The sequence below is a fragment of the Solanum pennellii genome, chromosome 10, assembly GCF_001406875.1.
Source record: "Solanum pennellii chromosome 10, SPENNV200".
NCBI lineage: Eukaryota > Viridiplantae > Streptophyta > Magnoliopsida > Solanales > Solanaceae > Solanum > Solanum pennellii.
In genome coordinates this window covers 12,809,014-12,819,226 of record NC_028646.1, presented here as the reverse complement: position 1 = coordinate 12,819,226, position 10,213 = coordinate 12,809,014, and positions in this window count along the sequence as shown.

The following is a 10,213-nucleotide window of genomic DNA, read 5'->3' as shown; positions in this document are numbered from 1 at the left end:
ATATATATATATAATATATACAAAAATAAATACCTCTCTCTAAATAATTTGTAAGCAAATTTATTTAAATCAATTACTAGTATAAATATAAATCGTAAAAATCAAGAAAATAAACAAAATAATTAAAATGATTTGAGGGATATCTTTGTCTTTACATAGACTTATTTCATGGTATTATATCAATGTATTACTAATACCTCCAAATGGAAGGTATTAATAATACATCCTATAAGACCATGTAGGAGGTATAACTAATCCATGAATTAGTTATACATAGGCCAAAATTCTTACCAAACATGGTATTAAATAATACCTTACATAATACATGGATTATTTCTTCTAATGCGGTCTACCAAACGACCCCTATATAGTGATATGTGTGCTTACAAATATTGTGTACTTAATAAATTAGAAACACTTTGAGACATTGACGAAAGAAAATGTATTGGAAAATTAGCTTGTTTGACTTCGATTCTTCAGTATAGGTAGGTTATGATTTAGTCAATGTGATAGAGACTCTTAATAGTGATTGATAATCATTGAATAATACTGTAAAATATTTTTTATAATTTATTTTTGTGGTTTGGATAATTTATATATTATGATTGGTTTGTAATCCCAAGACAACAAATTCATAATCTTGAACTAGTAATATCTTGACTAAAGCATGCTTGATAAAATATTGTTAAGGGAGCGGATATAAATGATAAAAATCGATGAATATAATGTTGCATCGTTTCCACGAGCTAACATAATATATTTGGATCGCTGCAATCATGAGCCGGCATGATATTATTGGATCTAGTGTCACGTTCAGACACGATAACATTAAAGAAAATACTATAAAAATAACTTAATGTACTCAATCTCAAAGATTCATATTTTGAAAGAGCATTGTGTCAAACCGTGAGCCTTCTTGTGTGTTCTTAATAATGTGACTAAATGCATTAAAGTAGAAGATTTTTTGGGATATGTTTCTCCATCAATTATTTGGATTTATGTTGTACTAGATGGGCATGGAAACAACATTATATATTTATACCGAAGCTATTTTAGCAGCATATAAAGGATTTGTCATAGCTACAAACTTGAGTATATAAACAAAATAACTCTCCTTTCAGGCTAAAATAACTTTTTGTATAAAATCTTTAATTTGATGAGGTGCCACCTGATTGAAGCAGTCCATAGAATACCATTGTAGGGTCATTCTTGTAGCACTTTGGTCATGTTCCGATAGATTCTTAGTATCTTCATGGTAAGACTTCACTAAGCACATTCATCTTTCCTCCAACTTGAAAGGGGTCACCTACAATGGAAGACAAAGTATGTGCTTTTGGACAGATACATATATCAACAAGAACTTAAAAGTTATAGTAAGAATATTTTATTTTTCCTAGGCAATGAAAATAAAACAATGTATGGTCTAATTGAGTCTCTTATTTAAAAATATATGAACTCTCTATTTCAAATGAGGACATATCAAATACACAAGAGTAGAGAAAGCTACTGTTAACAATCAACATGTGTTCTACATAATATTAAATTATAAGCAAATTAAATACATGGAACATATAATATGACATAATGCAAAAAATGAATGTAAGATTACATATTATATACCTCTTACTAATGAATATTTCCAATAACTTTTTCCTTTACCGTAGCTGAAACTCCAGTCATAGTCCCTTTAGCTTTCCCTACACTGTAAGCCAAATTCATGGATGCGAATTTCACATTATTAGGGACTTTGAATGTCAATGATCCGAGCCTATATCATGACGAGCAGGATTAAGTATACTAAGTGGAAAAAAATGGTAAATCTTTATATATACTTGAAAATTAAAGAAGTTAAGTTGCAAGCAAATATAGATATCTATTAATCTTAAAGCAACAAGCAAAATGAAATGCACTCACAAAGAAGATTAGTTTTTCATCAAACTTGTAATGTAAATTTAGTGAGAATATGTTGAAAGGAAAAACGTGTGCTATTAAACTATTCAAGAACATTTACCAAAGGAGATACCATATCACAATCAAAAGGAGAGCAAGAAGGAAAATGAAAAAAAAAATTAGATTTTGGACTTGCCCCGGCTACGTGTCCTTTGGATCCTTTGCCCGCCCGCCACCCATGGAAGCAAGCTAGTCCTCTATGTTGGAAAGTTGGGGGAAGAGTGCATAGCGGAATTTACCATGACATATAAGTGGTCAAAGGAGACGCCCATCATAACTCCCAACAAATATAAACGGTTCACTAATCGGTATTCATAGTTAAAAACCTTCAATATAAGATTAACTTGGACATTGTTTTTGATATCAAATGACCGATTGTGATAACTTAATCATCTGGATACTAATGTCACAAATGATTAAAATCAATTCATAAATAAGAAAGTATAGTGTTGAAACTTTGGAATGTAAAGAAAGAGTAAACAGAAGTTGTAGGTTGATCATTGTACACTATGATTAATTAGCAAAAAAATATATAATAGAAAACTTGTTTGACATAAATGTTCAACAATATTGTCCACATCTAATTAAAAATCAAGTAGACAACAAAGAATTCTAGAAAATTTTGAGATTCGAATTCAAGAATTTCACCGAGACATCCAATTAAAAAGTTTCATTTGATAAATAGCTATAAAACAACTTTCATTATGTGTTATAACATGAACCTAGAAGAAAGGGGAGAATTGTAGAAGTCTTATACTCCTATGTGTAACGAAGTTATTCTTCTTTTGTTTTTCACTCGTGCTCAATTTTTCTTATGCTTTCATACTCCTTTTCATCTCAACTTGGAATTTGATGTAAGGAAAATTCCTAATCAATTATAGTAAGTAGTGACTTTTCTAATGTGATTTGGACTTATCAAGTTGAATTTGGTCTGATGCTAATTAAGAAAATCATTGAATGTGATTTTTCGGATTCTCATATTTAGAGGATGGTGAATTCTTTTAGTAAATATGTACACCACCATCGTAGCTAAGGCAACTTCATTAACTAACATAGACAAGGTAAAACATATTATTTTACAACTATCAGTTTCGCCTTTTTATACACTAAGAAGATAGACAGAGCTGAATATATGTCAAATAGTGGATCTAAAAAGACTTAGAAAGTAAATCATTAGTGCTACCTCAGATAACCTTCTTTTAATTACTGCTTCAAGACATTAAATGATCACTCCTTTTCCATTATGCGTCTGATTTTTCCAGTAAATCATCGATATGTCTAATGCAATACTCCTTCAATGAGAACAAAGTTTGTAATATTAGTTCACAAATTTTCAGAAAATTAAACCATGAAAGAGATTTCGAAATAAATAGAAAATTGTAGCACCTGGTGCACTACTGGTCCTTCAGCATCAACATTGCCATGGAAAACCACAAATGCAATATCGCCAATGTAAAAAATTGTATCAAAGAGAAGCTTTGGTCTATCCTTACACTGGATTGTCACAATAGAGTAGTCTTTATCTTACCAATTAAGGACACTCACATTAGGCCTCTCTTTTTCATTCAATCCTTCACCAGAAGCACGTTCATAATCTTGGTATGAAAACATTAGCTGGTGATTGTCTTCTCTCGGTATATGAGAGACCATTGGAATTTCTTAATTTATCGCTACATCTAAGTAAAATTTACAATAGTTGCTTCATCATATACAACTTTTTCGGATCATTAACTTACCTCCCGTTTCCTCACCTAACTGTTGTTCGGCGTTATGAGTCCACACATTAACATTAACTACATTGCATTTGAGATTCGTGAGGACAGTGCTCATCTGAGACAATAGTCCAAGTCTAAAATTCGGGCTATTGACTCAGGCACGATCATTAGTTGATTTAGAGATTTTCCTTGTATGATATAAAAGGAGAAAGAATATTCAAAATAAGATAACTCGGATACATCAGACACCTCAAATGTATACTCAGACAATTTAATTTGGTACATCATCCAGTAGTAGCACACAAAAGGTTTCTAGTGATCTTGAGAACATGTTGAGTTTTACCTTCAGCTTGTCCACACTTGTGCTTTCTTTAAGTTGACATAATTATACCCCTGCTTTACGTTTAAATATTATAGCTTTTTAGTGCTGCAATTATAGAAATGCGCACCATACATTATATCATATTTGTAAACATTTCTAAATATGCAAAATGTAATTCCAGGGAACTGAAGATCATGATAAGTGTGCATTTTTTCATATAGTTTTTTTTATTTGCAACTTGCTAGACCATCCTTTACTCTATTGTTTCACTAAAATGAAACTATAGAAACTTCGTATTAAAGAAACTAACAACTGTTAATTTTAGCAGAAGCCTAATAAATAGAATAACATGTGTTTTGCAGTAAAAATAAATATATGTATGCTCACTTGTTTTAGTTCTCACATGAAAATGAACTTTTTTAACAACTCAGAAAGGTGTATTGGTATGAGAAATTTGAAATCACTAATATCAAAGTGGCGCATGGCTTTCTCGAGATCTCATCACATCCCCAATTTCTAAACACAAAAAATCTGTTTGTGAAAGTGAGAGAGAAAGAATAGCTGAGATCTCACGAAAATGGATATTATAATTCACACATAAAGGAAAATAGAAAATCACTTATAAACTGACAAACCTCTCTAATCATAACAACACTACATAGAGTCCTTGTAGCCTCTCATAATTCTCGACAATAATACAAAAAGATGAAATATCAAATTCAAATATAATCAACTGATATCAAGAGGTTAAAGCTAAAGTTGTTTCAAGTTATCTAACAGAAAACACATATAAATTTAGCTATTTATCAGGAACGTTGAGGAAACAACAAAATTTGAATAACCACATACCATCTTTGCCAGTTCATTCCATTTATCCTATTGATGGTTCTCACTACCGAGTGACTATGTTTCTTGAACTCTTCAAAAATGCCTACGGGTATGTACTGAATTCTCCAAAAGTAATGTATTTTTGAAGAATTCGACACGGATGTGTTAACGTAAGTGAAGAGTCCGCACAACTTAGCCGAGTGAGACTATATCATTATCTGAGAATCCAAACTTATTTGTCTTTTTAGTACTAAAATTTTCAAATGAGGAAGATATATTTTTCTACTGGACAACATAAGCACATTGAAGACAATGAGGAAAGAAGCAAATCTAAGTCACATTATATTTCAATCAATATTAATTCAAAAGTCAGTGGACAGAACCAAATCTTAACTGTAGGTAGTTAAGAAGACTCGCTTTTTGTTGTTTTTGATGGTATGAATGGTTCGAGTTTCAAACCTGCGCTAAGATTGAAACACAACAACTTTTGCTTTCATTTCTTCCATGAGTAACAGCTTGTCGAGTTCCTATAGCAAATCTTGTCTATCCCTCACCAACATCGACATGTTCCGACATTGCATCATTTGATTTCTTGAATATTAACCATCCTATAAAATTGTTTTCATATATCTTTACTTTGTCATCTCTATCATATAGTACTTACAAATATTTGGAGTTTTCTATTTGAATGTGTATAATGTATTCTGCATATTTATTTGATTATAACATATAGTTTTATTGTCAATCAATGCTTCGAGAAGAACATGTATAGGTCCTTTTTTATCCAGTTCCTCCCATCCTTAAAAAAGATCATTTTAAGTAACATATCAAGATTCACATTAATTAGGAAAAGCTAAAAAAATTAGTGGTGTCTGTCATAAAGAAGAGAGGGCAAAACAAAAAAAATCTAAAGTTAAACATGCATGAGTAAATAAAACCCAGTTAGAAACATAAAATTACAAAATTCTACAATAAACTATTTAAAAAGCAGAAAATGCACAATAAAAGAAGCAGAAAACAAAACACCCAACATATTGTGACTATCAAAAATGTAAACTTGCCAAGGAAAAAAATATATAGAAGTGAGAAGAATAATATGGGGAACGAACACCAATTTTCAAGCATCTCTGAGTATGAATCAAACCAAATTAGAAACATCATGAATAAAATCATACCAAAATCGGAAAAATGTAATAAATACCATTGAAGAACTGAAAACAAATATTTATTTGAGATTGAATGATAAAAGTAGGTATATTTATGATCATCACAAACAATAAACATAAACCATTGAAGAGGAAAAACAGATGCAAGAAAAAATGTTTAAAAGACTTGCCAATTTCAGGGCTCGGAAGAGAAAGTAATAGAAAATTCCATGGCGGAATGGTCTGGTGGACCCTTATACTTGTATCAGTTTGTATTTTTAACCCTTCTACTTAACTATTTATCAACTGAGCCCTTAGAACTCAACGAATGTCAACATTTTAAACCCCCTTGGTGTTGTGTGAGCTTCAAAAGCTCAACAAAAGTGACACGTCGTCATCCACGTCAGATTTTAAATGACACATAATTAATTATTTATTTTTAAGAAAAAAAATTGTTTTCTCTTCTTTCCTCTTTCATTCTTCTTTAACCATGTCTCTATTTTTTACATTAGATCTCACCACCACAATCATCATCTTCACCATTAGCACCACTTTCTTATATCACAAAAATCACCATTATTTTTTATGTTTTCATCTTTCATAAATTTCAGTTATAATAATTATTAAAACTTTGTTCATCATTTGAAACTTCATAAACCTCTTTTCTCCATTAATGCAAACTTTGTTACCATTAAAATATCTCAATATATCCAAATATTGATTTAACAATTATTTTTTATTCGTCAAAAATTTCAAATTTATTACCTCACAAATTTGTAGAAATGAGAATAAAAAACTAAGCGAAGGACACCATATTAGAAACTAAGAAAAAAAATTATTTTGAAGGTGCCGCCGCCACACTCCCCGATCTGGCCGTCGCCTCCACACCATCACGAAACTACCGCCGTCGACGCCATACCACCATATCTAGACAAGATATCTTCAATGTTGTAAATAGATCCTCCAACCTAGCCATCGCTGCCGCACTTTCTCCGACGAGCACCACTACTATCGACATCTCCCTTTAGAGGCGAATCAACGGAGTCAAGAAGGTTTCAATGTCAAGATCTGATGACAAGAGTATTGAAAGATAAACAAAAAATTGGGCATGGAGATGGTTGTTGTTGAAGGTGGAATATGGTGAAGAAGATTTGGTCTTCTTAATTATTTTTTAATTTTTGTATTATTTTATATTTTTATTGGTATTTTGAAAATTGAAATATAGTACTCACTCGCCTTAAGGAGTGTCAAAAACACACTTTTGCCAACTCATCCATCTTAAAGCCACATAAGCGTAGTCAATGGTCAAAAGGTTCCGATAAATTGTGTTTTACAAACTGATACAAGTACAAGGGTCCACCAGACCATTTCACCAATTCCAAAATCAAACTATCAAAGGAAAGAGATGGTTTGAGTTTCTTACACGTGGATATAAAAGGATTATGGCAAATAAAATTAGGCTAGATGGAGCAAAAATTAAAGCATTCACGGTACACTTTAGACTGCTTTTTTACTATTATATGATGCCATGTTCGTCCTCTCTTACTCGCTTATATATAAGGGTAATATCAACAAATTATGATTTTAAGTATCATCCATTATAAAAGCATTTTCCTCTATGAGGATATGTGAAAGTATGCTATTATGATCAAAGAAATATGTAGTTTTTTAATTCATTGAGATTAGTGGCGGAGTTAGATTTTTTGATTACGGGGTTCAAATTCTGAGAAGCAGAACCGCGAATTAGTACAAGGGGGTCCAACATCTATTATACATATTTAAAAAATAATTTAATCATGTATAAATAATAATATTTTCCGTCGAAGAGGGTTCGGATGAACCCTAAGTATGCTACTTCCGTCCTTAAAAGGACCTTATCTCATGCCACCTCCTTTGTTCTCATCTTGCAAACTTGGTCATCTAAAATATGAACTGGAATTTCCTCATAGGATAATCTATCCTTATTCCCATCATTTTCAGTTGGTACAATCAATGAAGGATCACCCATGCACTTCTTCAATATGGAGACATAAAATACTGGACGAACCAGTGCTAAAACTTGTGGTAGCTCTAATTCGTAAGCTACATCGCCAACTCTCTTTGATATTTATAAGACCACTGTACCGTGCCGCTTTAAATCTCTCTTGAATCACCTTTACCTTCTCCATGGCTTGGTGACAAAATCGGGAGAGTTATCTTGCTGGCGGCTAGTGATTGCATAGAGGCAGTTTGCCCCTCCGCTAGTACCAGAAGTGGCTTCTCTAGGTGCAGCCTTGTCTGGTGCAGCAATTGATGAAGATTGGGATTTGTTGTCCAGGTTTCCACTACCTTCCCTATTCTTTGGGCACTCTCTCATAAAGTGACCCTCTTGACCACACTTGAAGCAACATGTCTATCCCTCACGACATTTACCTGGGTAGTTTCTACCACACTTAGCGCATACACTAACCCAACTACCTCCTTGTGCCACACTATCTTGAGACTGTGCTGGTCCAGCTATGAAATTCTGCGAGTTCTGGCCATCATGCTCACCTTTGTTTCTTGGTTCATGAGCACTAGCAGATGATTATGCATGCCACTTTTTCTTCTGAAATCGTGGCCTATTAGAACCACCCTTCGGCTTCCCAAACTTATTCCAAGACTTCTCTTTATTGTTCCTATACTCTTCTCTATCTCGTAGCTTCTCTACTTACCTTGCTACACATAGACCATCAACCTTGATATGTCCATGTCGCATATCACCAGTGCAACTCTACCCTCTCTGATTGAAGCACGACCCAAGACAGCGATGAACAAACTCATTCTCCTCCTCATGTCCTCAACTATTTCAGAAGCATAGTGGGACAGCTGGGTGAACTTCACCCCATATTTATGTACAGTGAAGTGGTCCTATTTCAATGTAAGGAATTCCCGTACCTTATCTTCTTTCAGTTCTTGGGGATAGAACTACTCTAAGAGAGATTCTTCAAAGCAAGCCCAACTCGGGCGTGGTGCATCCTCATCTCCACCCTTCTTTAACTAATCAAACCAAGTCCTAGACACATTTTTCAGTTGGTATGCATCTAACTCGACTCTTTCAACATCAATGACATGCATCATATCAAAAACCTTCTTCAACTCTTCCACAATGTTTTTTGGATCACCTGTAGTGCTTGAACAAGTGAAGCTGGGAGGATTCATTCTCAAGAACTCACGAATCCTTTAGGTGTCAGCCTCTTCTTGTCGATCCCCTCTTTGTTGCCCGACATCGTTAGTCACCGGTTAGCTTAACATCTTGATAGATTCAAGGAAATCAACATTAGTGACTTCTCTTGGAGGTGCACGTTTGGTGCATTAGGTACTTCTGGTTCCTCAACATCCCTTTTGGCTAGACGACCTCTTGCTACTCTTCATGGAGGCATGATGATCTGAAACACCAGCAAGCACGAATTAGAGAGAATTTTTTTGAGATAAACTCTAATGCATGAAAATGGATATGATACAAGTGAGAACTTCCTAAATGTTGTACCCTCCTAATCATAGATGTGACGCGCTTCACACCGATTACTAGGACTCTACAGACACACCTTCATAGACTCCCTAGGATTCTTCAAGTTTTTGCTTTGATACCAAGGTTATCACGACCCGAGCCTACACCCTGGATGTAGCCGACACCTAATATACATTGTTTTTCTTGAGCATACCCTTTCCTGACTTACTTAACTCAGTGGAAGACTTAACTCAATGTAAAGCGAGTAACATTCTCATAAAATAACTTAAATAAATGTCTCGGCCAAAATGACATTTAAGTCTGAAAATAGAATATCTGAAATTCTAGATAATGAGAGACTTAAAACTGAGTTATCTGACTGACTATCTGTCTATTAAGAATATATAATACTAGAATGAATATTGGGACAAACCCCTCAACATTCTATAAACAAAAAAACTAAAAATCAATAAAATAATGCTACGTAATGCAAGGAGGCTCACCACTAACTCTGAATCCTGAAACTTAATCAATGAGGCACTGGATGCTGATCGTGGTTACTTGCATCTGCATCATAAGACGAGGCAGGCCAACAGGCATCAGTACATTGAATATACGAGTATGTGAGTTGGAATGCTAAACAATAGATAAAGTTCAACAATAGTAAGAAGAAACACTTACCTTGACTCTGCTAAACTTATTAAATATTGAACTCAATATAAAGAAAAAAAGACGCATGTAATGTGTGTTTGTATGTATATATACATATATATATATATATATA